Source organism: Aquarana catesbeiana, linkage group LG06 (assembly GCF_042186555.1).
Source record: "Aquarana catesbeiana isolate 2022-GZ linkage group LG06, ASM4218655v1, whole genome shotgun sequence".
Classification (NCBI taxonomy): Eukaryota; Metazoa; Chordata; class Amphibia; order Anura; family Ranidae; genus Aquarana; species Aquarana catesbeiana.
Window position 1 is genome coordinate 168,063,657 of NC_133329.1, and position 27,694 is coordinate 168,091,350.

Below are 27,694 nucleotides of genomic sequence, written 5' to 3' on the forward strand. Positions count from 1 at the left end.
GAGTTGGTGGGTGGAGGCAGTGGAGGACAGAGTAGAGTGTTGAAGGTAGAGAAGAGTTGACCTGGACTGGATGAGAAGGTGTTAATGAGTGTGATAAAGTAGGTCTGTTCGGCAGTGTGAAGCCAGGAATAGTATTTTAGGAGGGCAGATTCATATTGTGTGAAGTCTTCCTGGAACTTAGTCTTATGCCACAGACGCTCAAGAGCATGGCTATATTTTCTGAGACTTCTGGTTTTATCTGTTTGCCAGGGTTGTAGCAGTCGGGGCCTAATTATGCGTGTAGTGAGGGGGGCAAGCTTGTCTAGGGAGGAAGACAGTGAGCTGTTGTAGGTGAAGGTGGCTAGGTTGGGGCAGGACAGGGATTTTGTCATAGAGGTGATCAGTAGCAGAGTAGAGAAGAGAAGGGTTGAGGTGGGGAAGGTTTCTACGTGTAACTGTTAGGCATTTGGAGGGAGAGGAGGTGGAAGACAGGGAGAGAGCAAAACTAATAAGGTGGTGATCAGAGAGTGGGAGAGGATTGTTGGAAAGGTTGCACGAAGTGCACAGATAGGAGAAGACAAGGTCAAGGGTGTTGCCGTTGGAGTGAGTAGGAGCCTGTATCCATTACTTCAGGTCAATCGATGAGGTTAGACTGAGAAGTGTAGAAGTAATAGTAGTGTTAGTGTTAACAAGGATGTTGAAGTCACTGAGAATAATTGTGGGGATTTCAGAAGAGAGAAAATAGGGTAGCCAGGCAGAGAAGTCATCAAGAAAGGCTGATCCTGGTCCAGGGGGCCGGTACATGACAGCAATTCTTAGAGAAATGGGAGAGAATGTGCCTCAAAAGAGGGGAATATCAGAGATGTAGGTGGGTGAAGTACCTGATAGGTGCTGCATGGGGCTAGAAGGATTCCCACTCCACCTCCCTTCCGTCCACTTGGTCTGGGGGAGTGAGTACAGAGAAGGCCACAATGGAAGAGAGAAGCAGGAGGAGTAGTATCTGATTCATGAAGCCAGGTTTCAGTAATGGCAAGTAGGTTAATGGAATTTGTGATAAAGATGTCATGGAGGGCGGTGAGTTTGTTACAGACAGAGCGTGCATTCCAAAGGGCACAGGAAAAGGGGGGGCTGGTTTTGGAAAGAAGAAGAATAGAGACCAAGTTCTTTGGGTTGCAGCTGCTGCCAGAGGGTGTAGGGTGATGGAAGTGTTGGGCAAAGACAGATGATGGTGGCCCAGGGTTTGGGAATATGTCACCAGAGGTTAAGAGAAGTAGGAGGGTGAGGGAGGTAACGTGGGAATGTGATTTATATGAAGGGGCATGTCTCAGAGTACTGGAGGTTTTATCAGTATATGGATGTAGAATGAGCAAGAGTTGGCAGGAGCAGTAGTAGGGAGAGGACAGAAGGCAGGGTGATATGTATAAGCAGGGGGGTGGAGAAGAGGGGTGAAGGTAAGAGAGTTTGAGGAGAGAGGACACGAGTGTCAGAAGCAGTGGTAGAGAGCCCATGTTACAGAGTGGAAGGAGAGCTTAATAGAGAGACCTGGTCACCTACAGTCTGTTAGGTGCTTTCCAGTGCAGTTTGCTATATTTGTTTGCTTCGTGCAATTGCTGAAGTGCAAAGATTGAAGTGCATATCACTTGTAGAAAGAATCACTTAGAGATAGAAGCCTTAAGGATAGAAGCCTCTGCAATATGCTCCACCAGCAATGTGTTCGTTAATTAATCATGAGTGAATATAAAAATACCTAACAATCAAAGTGGACCTTTCGCTTCTAAAGTCAGAATAGCAAAAGGCCAGAGGCCAAGATAAGTTCAACACATAAAACGTAGGTAAGATAGTCCCGAGCAACAAAAAACAATGTCATGGTTATGCACACAGGGCAACAGATAGAGAAGGCCACATACCAGAAACATGAATGAAATAACAAAAAAAAAAAAGTTTGCAAATAAATTACATTTGCATAATTTCTTGTGTTGCCTACAGTGGCGGCTGGTGCTCAAATTTTTTGGGGGGGCGCAAACAAACTGAAAAATACTGAACCCCCCCATCAATTGCAGCCCCACTGTGCCCATCAAATGCAGCCACTGTGCCCATCAATTTCAGCCACTGTGCCCATCAGTTTCAGCCACTGTGCCCATCAATTGCAGCCACTTGTGCCCCCATCATATGCAGCTACTTGTGCCCCCATCATATGTAGCCATTTGTGCCTCCATCATATGCAGCCACTTGTGCACCCGTCATATGCAGCCACTTGTGCCCATCAAATACAGCTACTTACCTTCCAAACAAATCGCTCGTATCCACCACCGCCGATCTCGATGCTCTGGAAGCTAGGGTAACAATGGCAACAAAAGCCTGTTTTCCCTTATTTGTAATGGCGCTGGCCGCCGCCTTGCATCGCGTCATTTCCAGTTTTGAAATAACACAATGCTACTGCTCAGCGATGCCTATTGCCTCCTGGGATTGATGACAAACATCTCCCAGGAGCCATTGCAGTCAGGAAGAGAAGAGCTCGGCCGTGGCCGAGCACAGGAAATGAAGAATCAAATACAAAATATCACAGTGAATTTTAAGAAAAAAAAATTATATGCCAATTATATTTAAGTGCACACAGTGGCTTTGGATGCCGAGAACTTGAAAATATTGGTGGAACTCTGCTTTAAGATACAATTCTGTCCTTTCTTTGTCATTTGTCTTTATGAGTTCAGGTACCAAACACACGTTGAGTTATGGGAGGAATTATTTGGGAGTGTGGGCCCCACCCCAGACTCACCAAGAGCAAAAAAGGCAAGTGGACTATTGCGGTACATATAAAGTTAGTATAGCCATAAAGTACAAATTATTTGTAAAAAATACAATATTTATTTATACAAAAGTAGCAAATAGACAAAAACAAAAAACATGTATATTAAAAGAATTTTGTGTTCTCGGATGACATGTGACATTTCAACATGTTTCGCGGATTTACCACTTCATCAGGACAATACATCTCTAGGCATAAATAAGGGTATACAGTGAAATGCCAAATAAGGAATTTAAACATAATTATGAACCGGGGAAAGTGGAATAAAGTGATAAAACCCCTTACCCGAGCCCCAGGGTGTGTGGAGGAAAGGCTATCCGGCCAAGCCTCCCCCGGCGATTGGGAAGGGAATATATGGCACCAGCTAGACTCTAAGTAAGATAGTCATAAAAATTATTATATAGACTGGGTCATCAGCATAAATGTAGGTAGTATTAAGGCTTACACCACAACAGTGTTGAGCGAGGCATGCAGTATGTGGAGAAGTCACACCAATGTAAGGGGGAGAGAGAAAATAGAAAGTGGGGGAAGTGAAAAGGTATGAGAAAAGAAAGGGGGAAGAAAGAAAGAAGATTGAGTGTGGGTGGGGGAAATGGGAAGCTGAGGTGAACCAGAAACCAAGCCACAAGGGCTGTGAGAAGTGAAGTGGAGTAGAGAATGAAGGATGGGGCAGAAAGAAAAAGGGGAGTGTGGAAAAATTATGAGTGAGTGACCAGAGCCAAAACAACTCACAAAACACACATAACTAGTAAAGACAAACTCCGTGGATGGTGAACAAAAAGATACACTACTGAAAAATACATGTGTGGAAAAGGACAAGTGGGCCACTGAACCCCCAACCAATGGATAAGAAAATAATGAGGACCAGAGGAGGAAAAGACTGATAATTACCTAGGTAATAGAGATATTAATATATGGAGTCCAGAAGTCTATAGCCAAAGAGACATCTATACATCACGGGTGTTCCATGAGCTTAAGTAAACTGCATCAGACATGCGAAGCAGCAAATACAAGAGCCTTGGGAGCAAAATCCAAGATCTACTATATATATATATATATATATATATATATATATATATATATATATATATTAAGAAGAGAGAGAAACTACATAAATAACCACTGCAATATTGAGGGTGACAGTAGGTATTGCAGCCACAGGGAAATTGCCCATGGCAAATCTGCAATTATAATGACCTGTAGAAGGACTCACCAGTGATGTAGTGTCTCAAGGCATGTCTGGGTCTCCTGCTAGCCTGTGTTCCTGGCGGCAACCTGCCGCCATAAATAGTCCCTTCAACCCCGCGGCGTGAATCAGCGCCGTGAACGGCGTCCAACACCGTCACGGGGTCAAGGGTCCCGCAGGCGACTGTGCACGCGCCTGCGCATGTGCCTGCGCACTAGCCTCTAAGCCACTGGATCCCCAAGTCATTGCACGGCGCCTGCGCAAAGGGACGGGGCTGAGGTCCCAGTTGAGGCGGGTGCAAGTGGCCGGGGAGGTATTCAAGGAAGAAAACTGTCACTCGGCCACCAGGGAACCTACCAACCGCCAGGAAGTAGACAGAGCCATGGGAAGCCGAATCCACCACACACACATCCGAGGTCAACGGGCATGAGGTTGTAAAAAAAAGAGGCACATCAAAGCATTACGAAATTACAAAATACATAAATAAGATTCTACATTACATACATAATATTCTAAGGCAATGAACATAACTAGAGAGAATCAGATGTCCTCAAGAAATAAGGTCCAAGATTGAAGGTACAACCATGGATGAAACACAGCTAACAGCGTAGATGACCAGACATTGAAAACAAACCTCAATTGGCACTCTAAACATCAAAAAATAACAGGAAAATGACAATTATCCATATGTTAAAGAAAAGATTTAAAGGAGACAGTGGCATCCAGCCTTTCTATCCAAACCTAACGGCTTTAGGGTCATATTTATGGTATAAACCAATATGACGTCCAACGGTAGTAAGTTTACCGTTGGTTGAGTAATACACATGATCATTGACTCTCTGTCTGAACTTCCTGATTGTCTTACCGACATAGAATGCTTTACAAGTGCAAAGCATAAGATAGATAATGCCGGTAGTGTCGCATTGGGCCAACATATGAGGAGTAAATTCCCCATTAGGTAACTTGAAAGAGGTGCATGGACCTATCCATGGGCAGGAGAAACATTGGCCACATGGGAACGTACCAAAAGCTTGGTGGGTGTTATCAGAGTTAGATTTATAATGGCTGCTGATTAAATGATCTCTGAGGGATTTGGCCCTGCGAAATACTAGTTCTAGGGTCTCACGTACATGATCTTTAAGGACATGATGGTCAGTCAGAAGATGCCAATGCTTAGAAACGATTTTCCTAAATTGTTCATGATGTGCTGAATATTGGGTGATAATTTTAACTGTATTGGTATTGGTGGTACGTGGAGAGGGATAAAGCAGAGAAGTTCTGGTATGGCCTACTGCCCTGTTGAAGGCTCTCCTCAGGTTGGTCTTGGAATAACCCCTCAGGAGAAGTCGTTCACGTAGGGCAGCAGCTTGCACATACAAGTCCTCTTCATGTGCACAGTTACGACACAGTCGCAGATACTGCGCATACGGAATACTGTGCACAAGGGCTTTGGGATGGGCACTTGTAGCATGCAATAAAGTATTCCCTGCTGTGGGTTTGCAAAGGAGATCAGCCCCCAACATTCCATCCGGATTTTTGACAATTAACAGATCAAGGAAAGGGATCCGCGAACTGTCTGAAGTCACAGTGAAACGCAAATTCATATTGTTAATGTTGATGGCTTCAATAAATTGTTTTAACAGAACTGATGAGCCGGTCCAGACCACAAACAAATCGTCGATGAATCTGAACCAGCAAAGTACTGACTCAATAAAGGGTGAAAACTGATCATCGGAAAAAATATGTCTCTCCCAGGTTCCAAGGAATAGATTTGCATATGAAGGGGCACATGATGTGCCCATTGCAACACCTTGTATTTGTAAATAATGCTGCTCCTCAAATATAAAGAAATTTTGTGTAAGAATGAAAGTTAGAAGTTGTAAGATGAATTCATTGAGGGGCCAGGAACATGTTCCTGTTCCATCAAGAATAATCTGGCCATCTCGACTCCCTTCTCGTGGGGGATGCTAGAGTATAGTGACTCAACATCGATAACCACGAGGAGGGAGTCAAGAGAGACCTGGATACCCTCGATGTGTCTAAGGAGATCAGATGTATCACAAATATGTGATGGGAGACCCGATACATGAGGTAGTAGAAAACTGTCTACAAATTTACTAGCATTATCAGTCAGTGACCCAATGCCGGAGACTATGGGTCTTCCCGGGGGATGGAAAAGACTTTTGTGCGTTTTGGGTAAAGTATAAAAGGTTGGTGTTCGTGGATGTTTAGGTACCAGGTAATTAAGGGTGTCTCTGTCAATCAGATCCTGCCAAAAAGCGCCCGTGCACAATTCTCAAAATTCATTAATAAAACCCATAATCCTGGTAAGTGAAATGGGTTAGTACCAGGTAGAGTTGTTTAATACTTCATAACACATTGTCTGGTATTGGGTGTGTGACATAATCACTATATTCCCACCTTTGTCCGATGGCTTAATGACGAAGTCACCGCGTTTTTGTAAGTTTCGGAGGGCTCGTTGTTGGTTATGAGTCAAATTGGGTGTGATATCCTGCCAGTTCTTACTTTTAAGGTCTTTTATCGACTGATGTAGGAAGGCCCAGATCGCTGGACAAGTCATCAAATCGGGAAAATTTTGTGACTTAGGTTTAAATCTATTAGTCTTAGAAGGTGTGGATAACAAAACAGTGGGGACAGTGGCTTCATGAGGAACTTCACACGGTTCAAGTTGTGTATGTGATGTGTTATGTGTGTTACTCTCATCATATAGTAACATTAAATCTCACAGAGTGCGGAATTCTGCCATTGTAAAGTGTCTAGTGTGTTCCGTGAGTTCACGTTTCAAGTTGGTATTTTGACGATGAGAGTCAAATAGAAACTGGTACGTTAAATTCCGTGCGAAAAGGTAGAGGTCTTTTATCGTTTCTGTAATGTGTATGGGGTCAAGGGGCAAAAACCAAGACCCAACTGTAGAAGTGCAAGTTCATCAGTAGAAAGTGGACATAGAGCCAAGTTTATCACATTCAACTGTGATGGCTGGGAGTGCTGGGTGAGGGTGTCGGGGGTGGTTTTCGAAGGAACGTGTCGATTTTGATTTGTTGGTGTTTCTTCAGATCCAAAGAGGTTGGGTCTAAAAAATCACCATCAGAAGGTGATCTTCCGGAGTTACCAGAAATTGTTTCAAGGACTTTGGGGATAACATTATGTAGTGATGAGGGGCACCTCCGCCAACCAACTGATAGGTGCACCGACTTGTGTTTGGTAGATGTTCTTTTACTTTTTTGGGGGCTGCAGGAGAGGTGCCACCACTGTGGCGACTACGTTTCCGTACAGAATTGGATATGGAAGAACCTGAGGAGCAGGGACCTGTTGGGTGAGAAATAGATGATGAAAGGGAGGAGTCAGATTCTAGATGTTCACTGTTACCATCTGGTAAAAAGGTGTTATGCGGAACCTCCCTTCTACCTTTCATTCTCCCAGACCACTTGTAAGCGAACCCCTCCGAGAAAGCGAGCTTAACTTTTAAAAATTGAATCTGTTTATTTTTAATGATGTCCCTAGTCAGTTCTTCAGTACGTTCCCTGACCTCCCTCCATCGGTTGGAAAAGGAGGGAGCATCAAGGAGTTATTGATAATGTGTATTGAGCCTATCTATCTCCTTGTCAAGCACAGTCATATCATGTTCATATTAATTGACTAGGATTTGCATCAGTTCTAGACTATAATGCGTTAACGTTTTCTCCCAAGATGATTTAAAGGTAGGAGAGGGGTCCTTAATAGTGGGAAATAACTGGATTATCAACCCTAAGGGGCAAACTTCCTCCTTGATGTATAGTTTAAAGTACTCCATATGCCAATGTAGGTGTGATTTACATTTGAGGAGACTATACATACGATCGAGGAAAGTTTTGATTTCTTCATCAGATTTGGTGTCGTTGGTAAGACATGAGTTTTGATTTTGAGTCATAAAGCCTGTCCAGGCCATGCCTAAACCATCCATGTTGTATTGTTCAATTTGGGCCTAACAAATACAAGTCTACATAAATTTTAATTCAAAAATAGTAAAATATCACATAGAAAAAAGAGAGAAGGGGGGTAAATGAAGAAGGCCCTCCCTGAGTCATGTATGACGAGGGGAGTGAAAGAAAGGGTTGCCAGTGGTCGCCAATGTAAGCCACCGAGGACACAGTGGAAGGAGACCAAGCTGCTATCGCTGCATCAATTACGGAGGCCTCCACCAGGTTGCCCACAGGTGTGTTATCCACCTGATAGATATAGAATTTATATGGCCTTCCAAAGCAATTTGAAGGAGTTCAGTTATAACACAAATGTTACTTATTGTTCTAAACATCTGTACACCTCTAGAATGTTGAATTAATGCCTCCTTTTGCCTTATCTAATCTCCAATTGGTGAACATTGGCATTAAGTACTCTGAGATATATATTTTTTTTCTGTTGATACTATCTGTATTAAAATAATCTCCCATTAAAGATTAAAGCGGAGTTCCACCCAAAAATGGAACTTCCGCTTTAGGGCAAGGTGATCCCCTGACATGCCACATTTGGCATGTCATTTTTTTGGGGGGGGAGTGAAAACCCTCTTTTTAGAGGGTTACAGCCCCCACTTCCTCCCGGGGCTTCGTAAGGAAGTTCACCTCTCCCCCCTCCCTCACATCAATCATCTGGAACACGTCATAGGTCCCAGATGACTGCCCGGCCAGTCACAGCGCGCAGCGCGGCTCATGCATACGCAGTGCGTGCCACAGTGACAATGTCGGTGCCGCAGAGAGGAGGGGGAGACAAGTGGGGCTTTGTTCCCATGCATCGCTGGACCCAGGGACAGGTGAGTGTCTGATTATTAAAAGTCAGCAGCTGCAGTATTTGTAGCTGCTGACTTTTAATTTTTTTTTGGCGGAACTCCGCTTTAAGATTTTAAAAAATGCATCTATTTCATTCACTTCAGCATGGGGAGAAGTTATTTAAATTTAAAAATACACTTTTCACCCTTTCTCCCACAGTAACCATGCATGTAAAGGGTACGCTGATTGCTCTCGTCATTTAGTTATTGTCGATGCAAGGGTTCTTTGCACACAAATAACATTTAGAAATAGATGCCTCACAAGTCCTCACCCATATCGCTACTCTTGGGCTAATGGTACATGGGTGATTTTGTATTAGGAATTTTATTTTTTATTGTTAAGTAAATTCTCGCAAAGGAAATTACAGTTATTTTCTATGAAGTCACTAAATCACAAATTTTATAGTAATAATCACTCAGCTATTGAGCTTTAGCAAAGTTTCATGGGAACAACATGTTTGCCAGTGACAATCGTTCTTCATTTACTCCTACAGCTTAGTTACAAATTACTGAATGAGAGCGATTTGTAGCAGTGAATGAAAATGTAATATTGTGGCATGAGTTCGATCTGCAGCTGCAGAAAAAAATATCCACTGACTACAGTGATTACAGGACTAGGTACTAATTGCTGGCATTAGTGACTTGTAGCGTTAGGGAAGGAAAGTATTTTTCTAACTTTTCTTAGCTAGTATTTTTTTTACAGCTATAATGCAGTATTTTGCCATAGAAGCAGATGGCCTGAAGTAATAAGCCTTTTAGTGCAAGGTCTGCTTTACCATAACAGAAAAAAATGAACCCATAACTATTAACATCACTTAAAGTTAAACCCTAAGAACCTTTTCACACTGAGGCGCTTTTCAGGTGTTTTAGAGCTAACAAAAGCACTTAAAAAGCGATTTTAAAATGCTCCCCATGCATCTCAATATATGCTTTCAACTGAGGCATTGCACTGGCGGGGCGTTGAGAAAAGTCATGCAAGCAGCATTTTTTGGCATCTTTAGGAGTGCTTCAAAAAAAAGTGCTTCAAAAACTCCCCTCTCCATTGAAATGAATTGAAAGGGATTTAAAAGCACCTGAAAAGCACCTATAAACCGCCCTGAAGCTGTGGGAAGGTCACATGATCGCACTGAAGTGTAGGATGCTGGAATATCAGGAAATCCGGTTTGTAGAGATGATTGGAGCCAACCCTAATACCACTCGCACTTGTCCCAAAACCCCAACCCTTATATTATATATTATATATTATATATTATATATATATTATAGTATATATATATTATATTATATCATATTATATATTATATAATTAGTCGTTTTAGCTGCGCTATTCGGCCGCTAGCGGGGCGGTTTTAACCTCCCGCTAGCAGGCAAAAAGGGGTTAAATCCGCCCGCAAAATGCCGCGCAGCGCTGCCCCATTGATTTCAATGGGGAGCAGTGGTGGAGAAGCAGTGAGTTCACCACTCCTTCACCGCTCCAAAGAAGCTGCTGGCAGGACTTTTTCTGACGTCCTGCCAGCGCATCGCTCCAGTGTGCAAGCCCTCGGGCTTGCACACTGGAGTGAATGGGGCAGCTGTTTTAGGGCAGTTTGCAGGCACTATTTTTAATGCTATAGTGCCTGCAAAAGGCTCCAGTGTGAAAGGGGTCTTACACAGAGGTATTGCCTCACTGCAGTTTGTATCCAATCTCAACAAGGCAAAAGACAACACATTAAGAAGGAAGTCAAATCTGTGACAGTAAATAGGTAATTTGTTTATACTATTGTGGATTAGGGTTAGGGATTTGGGACTAGTGGGAGTGGGATTAGGGTTAAAGGTTGTGGTTTTGGGACTAGTGGGAGTGGGGTTAGGGTTTTGGGACTAGTGGGAGTGGGATTAGGGTTAAGGGTTGGGGTTTTGGGACTAGTGGGAGCGGTATTAGGGTTAGGGATTTGGGACTAGTGGGAGTGGGATTAGGGTTAGGGATTTGGGACTAGTGGGAGCGGAATTAGGGTTAGAGATTTGGGACTAGGGTTAGGGATTTGGGACTAGTAGGAACGGGGTTAGGGTTAGGTATTTAGGACTAGTGGGAGCGGGGTTAGGGATTTGGGACCAGTGGGATTAGGGTTAGGGATTTGGGACTAGTGTGAGTGAGATTAGAGTTAGGGTTAGGGATTTGGGACTAGTGGGAGCGGGATTAGGGTTAGGGATATGGGACTAGTGTGAGTGGGATTAGTGATATGGGACTAGTGGGAGTGGGTTTAGCGTTAAGGTTTGTGGTTTTGGGACTAGTGGGAGTGGGATTAGGGTTTAGGGACTAGTGTGAGCAGGATTAGGGTTAGGGATTTGGGACTAGTGGGAGTGGGATTAGGGTTAGGAATAAAGATTTGGGACTAGTGGAAGTGGGATTAGGGTTAGGGATTTGGGACTAATGGGAGTGGAATTAGGGTTAGGGCTAGGGATTTGGGAATAGTGGGAGTGGGATTAGGGTTAAGGGTTAGGGATTTGGGACTAGTGGGAGTGGGGTTAGGGATTTGGGACTAGTGGGAGCTTTAATGACGCTTGAAAAATGCCTTTAAAATGCCAGAGCAGTGCGCAAATTTTAGCGCTAGCGCCCCAAAAACACGGTGAAAACGTGGTAAAAACGCGGTAATATCGCAAGCGCATTTTAAGGCGATTTTTAAATGCTTCAGTGTGAAAGGGCTCTAACACTTCGGGGGTTATTTACGAAAGGCAAATCCACTTTGCACTGCAAGTGCACTTGAAAGTGCACTGAAAGTGCATTTGGAAGTGCAGTCGCTGTAGATCCGAGGGGGACATGCAAGGAGAATAAAAAACTGCATTTGAGCTTGTACATGATTGGATGAAAAAATCAGCAGAGCTTCTACTCCTTAGATTTAGCGCAACTGCACTTCCAAGTGCACTTGCAGTGCAAAGTGGATTTGCCTTTCGTAAATAACCCCCTTAATCTTTAAGTTTATCTAAAGCTTAAAGTGATTGTAAACAATCACTTTGTAGAACAACCCATTCAATTTAAAATAGAAATAATAGGCAAAACATTTGTGTATAAATATAAAAAAAAATTATAAATACATTTTTCCCCCTTTTTATAAATGATCACATTCCCTCTGTTATCAGCTGCATAACAGCTGGAGGAGGAGAAGCAGCAGCACACTGAGCTTCCCAGTAAATGGTTGTGCAGAAGGGCGGTGTCAGGACAAGTCTGATCATTAGAGAAGAGTACACCAAGTTCCCAGCATAGTTAGAGAACTGACCACGCTGTGCTCTCCTGTTTAGTGTGGTCAGTTAATAGGAAAGCAGAGGGGCTGGCAGGAACACCAGGGATTTCACATAAAGGAAGCAATAGAAAGAGAACAGGACCTTTTCTCATACAAGTACAAGCAGGCACATATCAGGAATATGAAGTGTTGGGGTAACAAACGCTTTAAAGATAATGATTTGAGGCATTTGTTTTTCAACACAGTAAGCTCTTAAACTGATGATTTTGTTTTATTTTCTAAACAATAAATACAGGAATCACTCATGATGGTAGTGTCACTGAGTGGTGTGGGTTTTGTAAAAAGAAAGAACAGCAGCAGCTGTTTGCTTTTAGACTGTTTAACCACTTCAATACAGGATACTTATACACCCTTCCTGCCCAGACCAATTTTCAGCTTTCAGCGCTCTCACACTTTGAATGACATTACTGGGTCATGCTACACTGTACTCACACAAAATTGTTATCATTTATTTCACACAAATATAGCTTTCTTTTGGTGGTATTTAATCACCACTGGGTTTTTTATTTTTTGCGCTATAAGTAAAAGAGTGAATATTTTGAAAAATAAAAACACTTTTTTTTAGTTTCTATTATAAAACCTTGCAAATAAGTAATTTTTGTTCATAAATTTGGAGCAACATTTATACTGCTACATATCTTTGAAAAATACAGTACAAATTCCCACCAAATACAATCCCCCCAGTATAAAAACCCCTTTTTGGAAAATCAGAAAATCAGAAAATCAAAGCAGAAAATCCAAGGTATAAAACGCGTGTGAGACTTTTACACAGCCTGGCCACATGCAGAGGCCCAACTTTCAGGGAGCACCATCAGACGTTCTAGGAGCATAAATTACACATCCAATTTCAGTCCTACCTATCACACTTTTGAAGGTCCTGGAGCACCAGGACAGTGGAACTACCCACAGGATGGAAAGCAAACATCCCAAAATATATTCTATGGGGCTCAATTAGTCTTTTGAACAGGTATTTTTTTTCCAAAAGTTTTTGGAAAATGTGGAAAGAAAATGAAAACACATTTTTTCTTACACAAAGTTGTTAATTTATAAGATTTTTCTAACACATAGCATGTACATAACAAAAATTATCCCCCAAAATATATTCTTCTAATCATCCCGAGTATGTCGATACTTTTACACAGCCAGGCCACATAGAGAGGCTCAACATGCAGGGAGCACCATCAGGCGTTCTAGGAGCATAAATTACACATTTAGTTTCCTGACAACCTATTACAATTTTGAAGGTCCTGGAGCACCAGGACAATGAAAACACCCACAAAATGACCCCATTTTGAAAAGCAAACACCCCAACGTATATTCTATGAGGCATGAGCTAAGGACAGGTACTCGGGTACTCTGATTAGCTAGGGACAGGTACTCGGGTACTCTGATGGGCTGGTGACAGGTACTCTATTTGTGGGGCAATGGGGGAGCAGATCGATATACTGTACCACTTATTTTCTTGATCTCCTCCTCACACACTGAGGAGGAGAACCTGGAAATGGCACTACAGCCATTTGTTGACATTTGTGATCAGCTGTGATTGGACACAGCCGGTCATGTGGTAAAGAGACAATTTTATTGGCTCTTTACCCTGATCAGGGATGGGCTGTGTCTGAGGGACACACCTCATCCCCAATCGCTGCGCTGTGCGCCCCCGGGGGCGCTCACCAGCGGTGATCTCGAGCAGAACACATGTGATTGACTGTGATTGGACACAGCTGGTCATGTGGTAAAGAGCGAATTTCACTCGCTCTTTACCCTGATCTGGGATGGGCTGTGTCCGAGGGACATGCCTCATTCCTAATCATTATGCTGCACGCCCCGAGGGCCCGCAGGAGTGGCGTGAACAGGAGGATGTCATATGATGGAATGCTCTACCCCAATCCGTCCGATTTTCTCCTACTTTATCAAGTCTAATGCCCTGTACACACGGTCGGATTTTCTGATGGAAAATGTGCGATCAGAGCTTGTTGTTAGAAATTCCGACCGCGTGTGGGCTCCATCGGACTTTTTCCATCAGAATTTCCGACATACAAAGTTTGAGAGCAGGCTATAAAATTTTCCGACAACAAAATCCGTTTGCGTAAATTCTGACCGTGTGTGGACAATTCCGACGCACAAAGTGCCACGCATGCACAGAATAATTTCAGAGACGGAACTGCTCAGTCTGGTAAAATTAGCGTTCGTAATGGATATAGCACTTTCGTCACGTTGCAATGTTTTAAATTGTTTAATGCAGCGCACTCTCTTCTTCTTTATAATGCTAGAAGAATGAAGTTGTTTTGCTGCTCATATTCACACAGACTTCTCACAAACTTCTTTCTTTATTATTTATCGTGATTTCATGAATATAATATTTTTTTTTGTCACATCTCCAGAAAAGAATTACATTTTTGGATGTTTTTAGATTTTGGTTTTTTTTGTTTTAATTTTTTTTAAATCCACATCTCCTGTTATTTTTTGTATATTTTTTTTTTACTCCAGAATAGTTTTGGGTGTGTTTTGTGTGTCACGTCACCACAACACCATTATTCTCTTGTATTATTTAATCTCAAGGAGGTTGCTTGGTGTTGGTGTCTCTTGTTAATTTCACATTGTATTTTTGAAATGTACCTGCCTCCTCACAAACAAACTGTCCTTTTTGAAGGAAAACACACATAGGCGAGTATAATAAAACAAACTAAAAATGTATTAAGGGGTCCTAACCAAAGAAAGAGGGAGGCAACGCTGGAGAGACAGCAGAAATTGGCGAAGCCTTTGGCCCCCAAGGCACACATCAATTATTTTACTGCAAAAATGGTGGCCTTAGGAGTCCATATATAAGGGAGTACAATCTGGTCCAGAAGTCCAAGAGATCATGAACAGCAGCTTGATGACATGTATGTCCCCAGGCTGTGGTCATACAAGAGCCTGCATCTTTTTTCAGATCAGACTGAACCCAGGCCATCACTTTCTTGTCTTCCTTCCACTCTTCCTTCCACGCTGTGTCTGTGGTGGTGGAGTTGTGGCAGGAGGAGCAGGAGGAGGAGGATGATGCAACTCACATAGGTGGGTATTGGGTGTGATTTCGCCCCTCACCACCTTAGTTAATGTTTTATAAAGGATGTCCTCACACATGAGGCGTTGGCCCTCCTGCATGTCCTGCAGTTTTGTGGCAGCCATGCAGGCAAAGGCCTCTTCATGAGTGGGGGTGGCTCTGAGGGACGCAGAAGCCTCCTGAATCAGCCTGAGTGCTGAATCCTCCATGTTACTGAATCCTGAATCCTCCATGTTATTCGTTCGTAGGAAACATTGTTCATTCGGCCACTAAAACACCATGTTTTGTCCAGATGCAGTTCAATACATTTTTTCTGGCCTACTTTTCTTAAAATAATTTTGTTGTCTAGATGGGTTAGTAACTAGAATGAAATGCAAACTAGATGCTGTGTAAGGAGAGGACACTCAGCAGCTGTTTACACATCTGGACGCTGGAGCACTAGTGTGGGACACCAGAACACCCTTTTTATTAGGAAGCCCACACAGGTGCTCCAGTGTATACTATAGGGGTGTCTCCATCTGTGAAGCTTGTACAAAACAGGTAAGTATTCAAGCTTGACAAAGGACAAAAATATTTCTTCATCTTGCAACTCTGCCAAAATAGACAATTGTACCCCACTTCCAAGCAATGTTTCATATTCCTATTTCTGCCATCAAATATCTGTTCTAAGTATACCTATTTTTTTTTTACATAGGAGAGAAAAGACTCAGAGGACACCACTCATCAGAGGAGACCATGGACTCCCCACCTCAGGTAGAAGGGGAAAACCCCCAAACCCAACCAGAGGAGGAGGAGGGAGACATTATAGAAATTGTCACCACAACAGGTGAGTGTCTGCAACCACAGGCTCAGGTAAGAGATGGATGCCTGCATATTTATAATACATGGTGTGTTTTTTTTTATATTTTAGGTGATCGTGATGTTGTGGAAGAGGAATGTCACTTCACCAGGGAACGTGCCCAGATCCTCATCGGGGAGATAATGGGGTGTAATAGAGATTTGGAAAACATCAAGCAAAACATTAATGATGTTCAAAACAAAATGAAGAACATCATTGATGTTTTAGGGAGAATTTAAAACACCCAGAAATCCCTAACTTATTTCTGCTTTTTCTTGATATTTTTCTGACAATTTTTTGACATATTATAGAAAAGACAAATTTTGAAGATGCACACAGTGTGTCAGCATGTGCTATCTGCCATCACGGGAGATCAATGTACGCGTTTTGTGGGTGCAACCCCTTCCTCAATAATAAAGTAGCTGAGAGGAAGGGGTTGCACCCACAAAACACGTCCATTGATCTCCCATGATGGCAGCTAGCACATATTGGCATTAGGCAATTTGTGTGCATCTTCAAAATTTGGCTTTTCCAGCTGTGACTTCACCCCATCTGCTGAATGCAATATCAAACACAGTTTATAAATACTCATGTCTGATATTGCCTTCACTTTCTATAAAAGTTGAACTTTGTAAGTTCCAGAGTTGTGTACTTTTTTATGGTTTTAAACATGCCTGTTTTACCTTCAAAGGCAATTTCTACTTTTAATGTGACCTAAAAAAATGTTATACAACAAACATGTTGGTTTGTTCAAAAAACCTTTTATAAACGCACATGTGATTGTGCTTTGATTAAAAAGATTGATAATGAACAATGTGTGGCTTCTTCTTTCAATGCGCAAAAGCACTTTTTGTCATAAAGTTGGTGTTTTCAGTGACAATGGGGATTATTTTCTAAAGGCAAATCCACTTTGCACTACAAGTTCAGTGCAGTCTCAAGTGCACTTGTAGTGCAAAGTGTATTTTCCTTTAGTAAATAACACCCAACAGTGCTTTCTAATTTTACACAATCACTCCATTTTCAGGACTCCCCAAATTTCGGTCATGGTCAGCTAAAAGAAAGCCAAGCAGTAAATCAAAGCAAATATTTGGTGTGACTATGTGGACATGTTTCCCATCAATTGCCCCTACGCAGTTAGGAAAGTCCCACTGCTGGGCAAAGTGGGAGGCCACAGTCTGCCATTCCTGTGGGGTGGAAGGAAACTGTGGAGTCAAACAAGAACCAAAAATTAATCATTTTGCACATAAACATTGAAAGCAGATTAGACACAAACATTCTTGGCCAACATCAGTATAACATTTATTTTTGGGAGTATTTAAAGACAAAGGTATAAGGTCCACCTATCATATTCCTCCCCCCCTCTCATGGGCCATTTTCAAATTTTTAGGGGGGGAGATGTTTTGGCCAGGTAACCCTCTCCGTCTCATTGAGAGATGAATGCCTAAGGGGGGCACATGCACGCGAGCAAAGGAGATGGCTGCCTAATTCCTCCGCTCCGCACCGTCGGAATCCCTAAGCCGGCCTTATAAAGCACAGAGCGAGTGGGGACACAGCAAACTCACCTCCACGGGCTCCGGATCATCCCCGGACCCTGCCGGTAATGTGCCGTTCCGTAAAGAACATGCCAAATGCCCGGCAGCCCCATAAGTCCTCCTCAGCCCTAGGCAAAGGGAAATCCAACATGGCGCCTGAGCCTCCAGAGCCAGATGACACAGCTCACCTCTCTGATGAGAACCCAGCATCTCCAGCAGACAGCTTACAACAATTCCCCACAGACCTGGTGAGCACTCTCCCTATGAACCCTGATAACCTGCTGGCAAATTTTCGCAGTATAGTGAGGGATGAAATCACTGTAGCATCTCACAAACTCTCCTCTGATTTGACGCGGGGCCTTAAAGAGATGGGCCACTGCACCAATCAATTAGAGCAACGCATGGATCTAGCCATGACAGTGCTGGAGGGACATGAAGAGGAAGTAGATAAGTTGACAGGTGAGCTGGAGACCCTGAAAGATAAGTTAGAAGATGCAGAAAATAGGGCCTGCAGGGACAATCTACGTATTTGCGGTATCCCTGAAGTTGTTACAGACCTACAGGACACAGCCACTGCCTTCTTTCAGGAATTGGCCCCAGAGATCCCTGTGGACAGGCTCGAGTTTGATCGTATACATAGATCCCTGGCTCCTAAACCCACAGATGGTCCCCCAAGAGATGTCATCAAGTTTCATTATTACCGCACCAAAGAGAAACTTTTACAGGCTGCAAGAGAACAGCAAACTCTCTCCTTTCAGGGTAATTCCCTCCAGCTATTTGCTGATTTTTCACCTGTCACGGTCAGACGGCGGGGCCTCAAACCTTATCTTCAAATTCTACAAACCCAAGGGATCAAATACAGATGGGGTTCCCCTTTAAGTTATCCTTCTCCCACTCGGATCGTCAATTCCAGGCCACCTCCCCGTCTCATTTGAGACGCCACTTACAGGATCTACAGTTGGACCTCCCCTCCTCCCAGACAGAAGCAACATCCTCTTCTTCTGGACCGGGACCCTCCAGGCCTCCTCGACAATATTCCCAGCGTTCTCAACCCGGATCCCAAGCTCTGCGAGATCTACAGGCCCAACGCTTCCACAAATCTAACAACGGATGAAGGTACTTTACTTTACTTTCAATTTTGATGATACCTGACCCCTTTTTTGTTGCCCGACCCTGGACCATGGCCAACCCATCTTATTCATCTCCTGGCTTAACACCTGGAACATCCAGGTGCGCTTGGAAACGTGCCCCCTGTCTTAATTGCACCTTGCTCTGTCCTCTGTTTTGGTGATACAATTGAACACCCCACTATAGCCCGCCCCATTTGTGAGATGGCGGTGACGGGTGTAAACTGCCACATTTATGTTCGACACAGAGACACAGATATTGGAGGAAACCCCCAACCCTTTTCCATGCAGAAGACAATCCACGTTTAAAGAAAGACCTTTATCTTTTTAATTTTTATTTTTTATTTTTTCTTCTCATTGATGGTTTTTACTCTAATATCCTTATTTCTTTCAGGGTTCGCCATGGTATGTGGGTGATGACACCATCTCTGCAGGGGCACCCTTCATAGGTTTTCCACTGCAGCACAGGCCGTTGTTTCTGCGCCCTGCTCCTCTGTCTCCATTTAAGGGGACGGCAGGGGGGATGCGGCGGGGCTGGGTCGGTCCCCTCGGTGGCCTGGGGGCAGGGAGCCTTCGGACTCTCATTTCCGGGCCCCCGGGGGGTATGACTGGTTGTACCTTCATACCTTTCTACGTTTTATAGGTATTTGATTAGTTACACTGCTTTAGCTGATTTTTGCTAAATTTGTTATCAAAAGTTCTTAGACTGTGTGCTCAAAATGTATTAGTTGATTGTATTAGTATGTAATAGGCCGGTGATGGACCTCTGCTCCCCCCTATGAGTTGGCACTTGGCTAAGACAGCTGTCTTGGCCAATGTCCCACTCGAATGTGGGTCTCACAGCCCACAAACAAAAGCAATTAAAGTCTTATTACATAGTTACATACATAGTTACATAGTAGGTGAGGTTGAAAAAAGACACAAGTCCATCAAGTCCAACCTATGTGTGTGATTATGTGTCAGTATTACATTACATATCCCTGTATATTGCGGTCATTCAGGTGATTATCTAATAGTTTCTTGAAGCTATCAATGCTCCCCGCTGAGACCACCGCCTGTGGAAGGGAATTCCACATCCTTGCCGCTCTTACAGTAAAGAACCCTCTACGTAGTTTAAGGTTAAACCTCTTTTCTTCTAATTGTAATGAGTGGCCACGAGTCTTATTAAACTCTCTTCTGCGAAAAAGTTTTATCCCTATTGTGGGGTCACCAGTACAGTATTTGTAAATTGAAATCATATCCCCTCTCAAGCGTCTCTTCTCCAGAGAGAATAAGTTCAGTGCTCGCAACCTTTCCTCATAACTAAGATCCTCCAGACCCTTTATTAGCTTTGTTGCCCTTCTTTGTACTCGCTCCATTTCCAGTACGTCCCTCCTGAGGACCGGTGCCCAGAACTGGACAGCATACTCCAGGTGCGGCCGTAAGTATTGCTTACTCTATTCTGAGTTCTCATTACACTCATCTTACATCTCTCGTTCTTTCTCTCCTGCTCTTTTCTCATTCCTTTTCCTCTCTGTTTTCTTCCCTCTTCCCCTCAGTCTGTGGGGTGTCCGGCTGGAAATTTACATAGGAGTACCCCCCTGCTCCCATGACTCTCCACTGGCTGTCCCTGAATGTTCAGGGCATGAATTCCCCCCAGAAAAGGGTTAAGATTTTCAAATATCTCAAACAACAAAAAATAGATATTTCATGTTTGCAGGAAACTCATTTCTCTTCTACCTCCTGTCCCAAATATTTTGCGGCGGAATACCCCCATGTATTCCTGGCTAATGCCCCTACTAAACACAGGGGTGTCCTGATCGCCATACGCAAATCGGTTCCATTTATTTGCAGTCAAATAGCAGACCCAAATGGCAGGTACCTAATTTTGCAAGGCACTGTTCAAGATAATGAGGTAACAATCATGACTTACTATGCCCCAAACAAAAACCCAGGGCCTTTTCTCACCCACGTCTGCTCCCTGTTAAGGTCTCACCAAAGAGGCACCCTCCTGCTGGCGGGGGACTCTAATGTAACTCTGAATCCCTCTCTTGACAATTACCCATCGGACCATAAACTCCCCTCCCCGGGCGCCAAATCATTTTTACATTCCCTACAAAACCACGACTTAATAGATATTTGGCGGGAGCTTCATCCTCTGGGTAGGGACTACACCCATTATTCCTACCCTCACCATTCTCACTCTAGGATTGATCATATGTTTGTCCTCCGTAAACACCTCCCCTTAATAGAATCAATCTCTATCCTTGCTGCCCCATGGTCGGATCATGACCCTATCCTAACGGTCTGTCACTCTCTCCTTAGCAAACCACAATACTCTCCCTGGGGGATGAATGACTCTCTTCTATCCTATAAAGAGATCCTTACTGATATCCACAAAGCTTCAGTCGAATACTTTAGATTTAATGCAGGAACAGTTTCATCTCCAGTCACACTTTGGGAAGCATACAAGGCTGTTCTTAGGGGCCATGTTATCCGCATAGCGTCCAAACGCAAAAGAGAGAGGGCAAAGGCTCAACGAGATCTTGAGTTAAAACTGGAGGCTGTGTCAACGGTCTTCAAGCAATCACCCACTCCCGCTAACCGCACACTCCTAGATAAGGCCCGCACAGAACTGGACTTATGTTTGACCGATGAAGCAGAACGTACCCTACGTTGGGCCCAACAGCAATGGTACGCAAAAGCTAATAAACCTAATGCAATGTTAGCCAATAGATGGCGCACTTTTGCCCCGAAATTTGCTCCCATTACTCTTCGCACCCATCACAATTCCCTAACTGGTAACCCCCAGCGAGTCCTGGATGAATTCCGGCATCGCCTCACTAAACTTTACTCGGAGCCGGACCATCTTTCTACCCAAGGGCTTGACACCTTTCTGACAAATTTATCTTTACCTTCCCTATCTGAAACCCATACGTCCCTGACGGACCGAGCCATTCAGGTCTCGGAAGTCCTCCAGTGCATTAAGTAGTTGAAGGTGGGTAAGAGACCTGGCCCGGAGGGCTTCACGGCACTTTATTATTGGAAAATGGCAGATGTCATTGCTCCCTATCTAACTAATATGTATAATTCAGTTAAGGAAGGTTGCCCCCTTCACACCCGACCTGCTGGCTGCCAATATTGTCATTATCCCTAAACCAGATAAAGATCACTAATCTTGGGCTAACTTCAGGCCAATCTCCCTAATTAATATAGATATGAAAATCTGGACAAAGATCCTGGCCACTGGCCTCAACTCCTTTCTTCCACGTCTGATAAAGAAGGATCAGGTGGGCTTTGTCCCATGTAGACAGGCAGGTGATGCCATAAGATGTCTTCTTCAAATACAGCACATTGTTCATAGTAGGTCCCTAGAAACAATGTTCTTGTCATTGGACATCAACAAAGCCTTTGACACATTGTCCTGGCCCTACCTGACACAAGTACTTAAGCACTTTAGATTTGGCACCTCTTTTATGAGCTGGGTTTCAGCTATCTCTGACTCCCCCCAAGCCAAAGTGAAATATTATGGGTTCGAATCACATACCTTCCCTGTTAGAATGGGTACCCACCAGGGATGTCCACTTTCCCCACTATTATTCATTCTAACACTTGAACCCTTGGCGGAGGCCATTAGATCCCATCCAGATATAGCGGGAGTGGAAACAGCGGGCATCTCACATAAGTTGTCAATGTTTGCAGATGACATTGTATTGACCATCACTAAACCTAGAATCACCCTCCCTAACCTCTATCTCTTTTGGATACCTTTGTCACCTTTTCGGGCCTATCAGTCAATCCCGCTAAATCTAAAGCAATGTCGATAAACCTCTCGCCCTCTGAATTAGCAATCCTGCAGTCAAACTTTTCTTTCCAATGGCTAAATTCATTACCCTACCTTGGGATCCGGCTTACCCCAACATACTCGGGCCTATATCAAGCCAATTTTCCCTTATTGTTTAGGAAACTCACGGGTATGATCTCCTCGTGGTCCACCCTCCCGTTGTCCTGGTTCGGCAGGATTGCAACTGTCCGTATGACCTATCTCCCAAATCTGCTCTATTATTTTCGGATATTGCCGGTCCAGATCCCTTCTCATATCCTCCGTATACATCAGCGCAAAATCTTGCAGTTTATTTGGGGCCCCACAAGACCCAGGATCAAGAAACAGGTGCTTTTTGCTCGTAGGATTAACGGTGGCCTATCTGTTCCCAACCTACAGGCTTATTATACAGCAGCGGCCATCCCCCCATTATCCCACCTTCATGAGAATTATCAACTGCCGTAGTGGGCCACTATGGACCTGGTGGACTCTCATCCAATACCCTTAGCCTCCCTCCCATGGCTCCCTCAAGCACACCGTCCAATTACTATTGGTCCATGCTTGGCCCACTCACTACGGTTATGGGACACAGTCAAATACTCTGCAGGTCCAATCTCTCCGCATCTCCCCCTACTTCTCCTTCTTCAGTGTCCATTGTTCCCACCTAGATGCGATAATTCATGGCAATTCAGGTGGTGGACTGAAAATGGCTTTGTGGATGTCCATTCCATGCTTTCCCCAACCAGGATTATATCCTTTGCAGCCTTACGTTCTTCTCACGACATGCCCCTCAGGGAACACAATAGATACATACAAATCTGACATTTCCTCCAATCCCTCATAAAATTTCAACCTACTCCTTATACCTTAACCCCCTTTGAAAGCCTTTGTAGATCATGACCCCAATCCTCGGGTTTGATTTCTTAATCAGCCATTATTGGCTCAAAAAAACGCCTTTAAGACCATATCATCTCCAGTGGGAGGCGGAATTGGGGAAAAAGCTGGACCCAGAGGATTGACAGATCATGACTATTGCACTAAGTGCTCCAAGAATGTTCTTTTCTTGGAAAATGCTTACAAAGTACTTTATAGATGGTACTATACCCCGGCCAGATTAGCAAGCTTTATCCCATCTTATTCCCCTTTATGCTTCCGTGGGTGTTCTCAGGAAGGCACGATGGCACACATTTGGTGGAAGTGCCCCAGGGTATGCAAACTGTGGGTCAGAGTCTATGCACTTCTTCGAAACCTCTTTATCACTACTATAAAGAAGGTCCCCTTTGAGGCCATTTTGGGGAAACCAATCACTGAACTGCTGCGACCAGAACACCAATTGGCATCTCATATATTTACTGCAACTAAGTTAACCATTGCAAAGGCTTGAAAAACTCCGGCTCTCAGTTTTGAAGCGGTTAAAAAACGCGTTAATGACATAATGGTTAATGAGAAGCTGACGGCCGTGTTATCAGACACACATGACAAATTTCTCCGAACATGGCAACCATGGGTGGTACATACCCATCCCTCTCACTTCGATTCGGCACTACTCTCTCTGTAGTATGTCTCCACCCCCTCACTCCGCAGACCCCCCTCTTCTTACCTATCTCTCTTTGTTTCTTCCCTTTCATTCTTATTCTAAATACCTATTTTACCCTTCTTCTGTCCTTTTCCTTCCTACATCTCTTGTCTTCTTTCTATGCCCTCTGACCCGCAGGTTTAGTCCTGCTGGGCCAGGATGCATGATGACAAAATGTTTACGAACACATATTGCCTTTTTAGAGTTTTGTTTATTACTGTAAGGTCATGTAGCGTATTCTCCCTTGACTCATATGCTATATAATGTTCTGTAATGGTATCGCTATGCAACTGAGATCCAGAGTGTAATTACATCACAATATTCACTAACCTCATATAACCACCCATGTTCACTCAGGAAATTCTGCTAGTCTTTGTATCCCAAATTTTTTTTGGTGTTATTTCAAGTCTATGTAAACATGTATACATACTGTGTTAATTAATGTTTTTCTTTTTCTGTACTATTGATGGTCTTTATGCTCAATAAACCCTTTTGTACAAGAGAGATGAATGCCTAAATAATGTGTATTACTTTGGCCAGCCGCTCCTTTCTTACACTATTGGCAGCCCACTGGACAGGTAAGAAGTGTCATAATACAAAGATATAAATACACACTGTACACATTTTAGCACATTTTTACATTCTGCTATTACCTATCAAGATAATAATAGGATACAAAAACTTTAAACAGTACCATTTGAATGTATTCAGGCAGGCCCTTGCACTACATGCTTTGGTGAATTCATCCAGAAATCTGACCACAAAAGACATAGGTATAGTGTGTATGGGTTTGGCAAAGTGAGCAGACAGAGGATTGGCATCAGCTGAGTTAGCAGTTGGGGGGGAGGGAAGGTTCCAAATGATTTTGGGACCTAAAAAAAAGCCTCTCTTTTTACACATTTTAGGGGGTATTTAGGGTAAAGCACTACTATGGAGCTGACAAAATACATTAAGTGACTAGACGAGGTGGATATAGGCCCAGGAGAGCATGCTGGGGAGGTAAGTGAAGGCAAATATGTATGAAGGACAAATTTTTTTTTTTTTTAAATCCAGAATGCATGAGGACAAAGGGGACATTCACAGCATATTACAATCATGGTAATTAGGGAATGAGGAAAGAAATACAATATATTATCAAACATTAAATACAATAAAATGTGATGTTAAAGGATAAAAATCTTACCTTAATATACTCCTTCTGCAGGACCTGGATGATGGCAGAACAGGTCTCCGGGATAATGATCCCCAGAGCCTGGGGGGAGATGCCTGTCGAGAACTTGAGGTCCTGCAGGCTTCTCCCCATCACCAAGTACTGCAGGGTGGCGACTAGCCTCTGCTCCACAGTGATGGCTTGCCTCATGCAGGTATCCTGCCTGCTGATATAAGGGGTCAGCAAAGCCAACAAACGGTGAAAGACGGTAAAAACGGTAAAAGTTCCTGAAATCGTCAGGATTATTCTCACGGATCTCACGGAGCAAAGGCATGTGACAGAATTGGTCACGCTGGAGCAACCAATTCTTGGACCATGAACTCCTCCTCGCCCTGTACATGGACTGGGCTTGTGTCAAAGTAAGAACTCCAACATCAGCACGAACTCTGCGATGAGTACGTACACGCAACATGGCTAGAAAACGGTCGGCTGATCAGAACGAAGTAACAGAATGCACTAAAGAACAGCAAGGCCTGTGAAGAGCGACCTGAAAATCAGTAACGAACAGACAAGAACACAATGACAAATCAATGGGAACTCACTGCACGCACTGAAGATACAAACCCACAAGCACAAACTGAACAGCAGAAATACGATCTGAAAACCATGAGCCTGAAAAAGCGTGAATTGTCTCTCACCAAACTTTTACTAACAGGAGATTAGCAAAAGGAGCCCAAAGGGTGGCGCGCTTGGTATTGACCTTTTATAGTCTCGTCGTACGTGGTGTATGTCTCCGTGTTCTTGGTGTTTGCAAATTCCGACAACTTTGTGTGACCGTGTGTATGCAAGACAAGTTTGAGCCAACATCCGTTGGAAAAAATCCATGGATTTTGTTGTCGGAATGTCCGTTCAATGTACGATCATGTGTACAGAGCATTAGACTGGCCATTCATTATACAATTTTCTTTTACAAATCCCCTTTAGATTTACCAAAACCATATAAAGTGAGGTTAAACCTAAATACTTTCAATTTGTATGCAATCAGGAAGGCCCTTGCACCACATAGTTAAAGGTAAATCTAAAGAAAATTGAATAAGAAAATTGTATAGTGTATGGCCAGCTTTAGACTAGGAGAGAATATTGGCATCGATGAACACAACAGAAATGGGAATTCTTCAAAAAGACTGTATGTGAACACCTTGCAAAATATATTCCCATGGGCAATATTCAAGTGAATGCCACAAAATTAGAAAAAGGGTATTGTATCATTAATAGGTACCGTCATCCTTTAAATGTTTACAGCAATATTATTTAAAAGAGAGAACGACTAGGACCTCTCCAATTGAGTCCTGCCTCTTTCAAAAACAGGAGTTTAGGACTATTACGGTACCAAAGGGATATGGACAAAAGTATATATAAAATCTTTCAGTTTATTGAAAAGTAAGACATTTAAAAAGTCCATATATGGACACAATTATGAGTGAACAATAACATAGTACATCTTTCCCACTACATTCATTCTCATTTCATGCACCGAGGTGGCTCTCTTTTGTCATGTTTAAAGAACCCCAGGTTTACAACCATTTATTTTCTTATTTTATATTAGCATTTTCTAACTGCCCCCCTCGCCCGCCCCTGGGGGAACGCCCGTTGTGGGCGTCTCACAGTGTCGTTCCAGCCCCTTGTGGGCAAAGGTTGGTGAGTGCAATATCAACTAATGACTACTTTCTCCAATGTCAATGTTTTATGTTTATACATCTTTATATTTATCATCTAAATATGTAGCTGTTTTTGTAATGTTGATTATTTTATTCTGTAGAAAATGTACTAGGACGCCTCCTGAAGAAGCGGCTTGACCGCGAAACTGTAGAGGTCACGTTCGCAAATACTCAATAACCTGCCTCCATTTACCTTTACAGGCATTATTAACAATTTTTTCTTGTCACCATGGGCAATATGTTTAAAAGGCTAAAAATAAAGCCTATGTGGCTCACTGCCAAAATTAGAAAAGCTATAAATAACAAGAAAAGAGCTTTTAAAAAATATAAAAATGAAGGAACACTATTATTGTTTAAATGTTACAAAGAATATAACAGAATATGTAAAATGGAATCAAGGCCGCAAAAATTCAAACTGAACGACAGAGTGCAAAAGATAGTAGGACAAACCCTAAAAATTCTTCAAATATATTAATAGTAAAAAGGTACGATCTGAGTATGTTGGTCATTTACAAAATAATCTAGAGTGGGTAACTGGGGACACAGAGAAGGCAAATTTAAAAAATTAATTAAAACCATGCGCTGCGCTTGAGTAACCAAAAATATATAACTATGTGCATGTCAATCAGATAGTATAATAATATTATCCGTAAATAATATTATCCGTATTATGCTCAGCGCTAGTGTGAAGTCCGTGTTAGTCTCTCCGTCCTGGCCCCTGTATGGGCCAGGACGGAGAGACTAACACAGACTTCACACTAGCGCTGTCCCATCATAGCATATCGCACCATACATCCAGTGGATTTCTTGGCAATTGAAAGCTGTTAAAGAATGGTGCACTGGCGC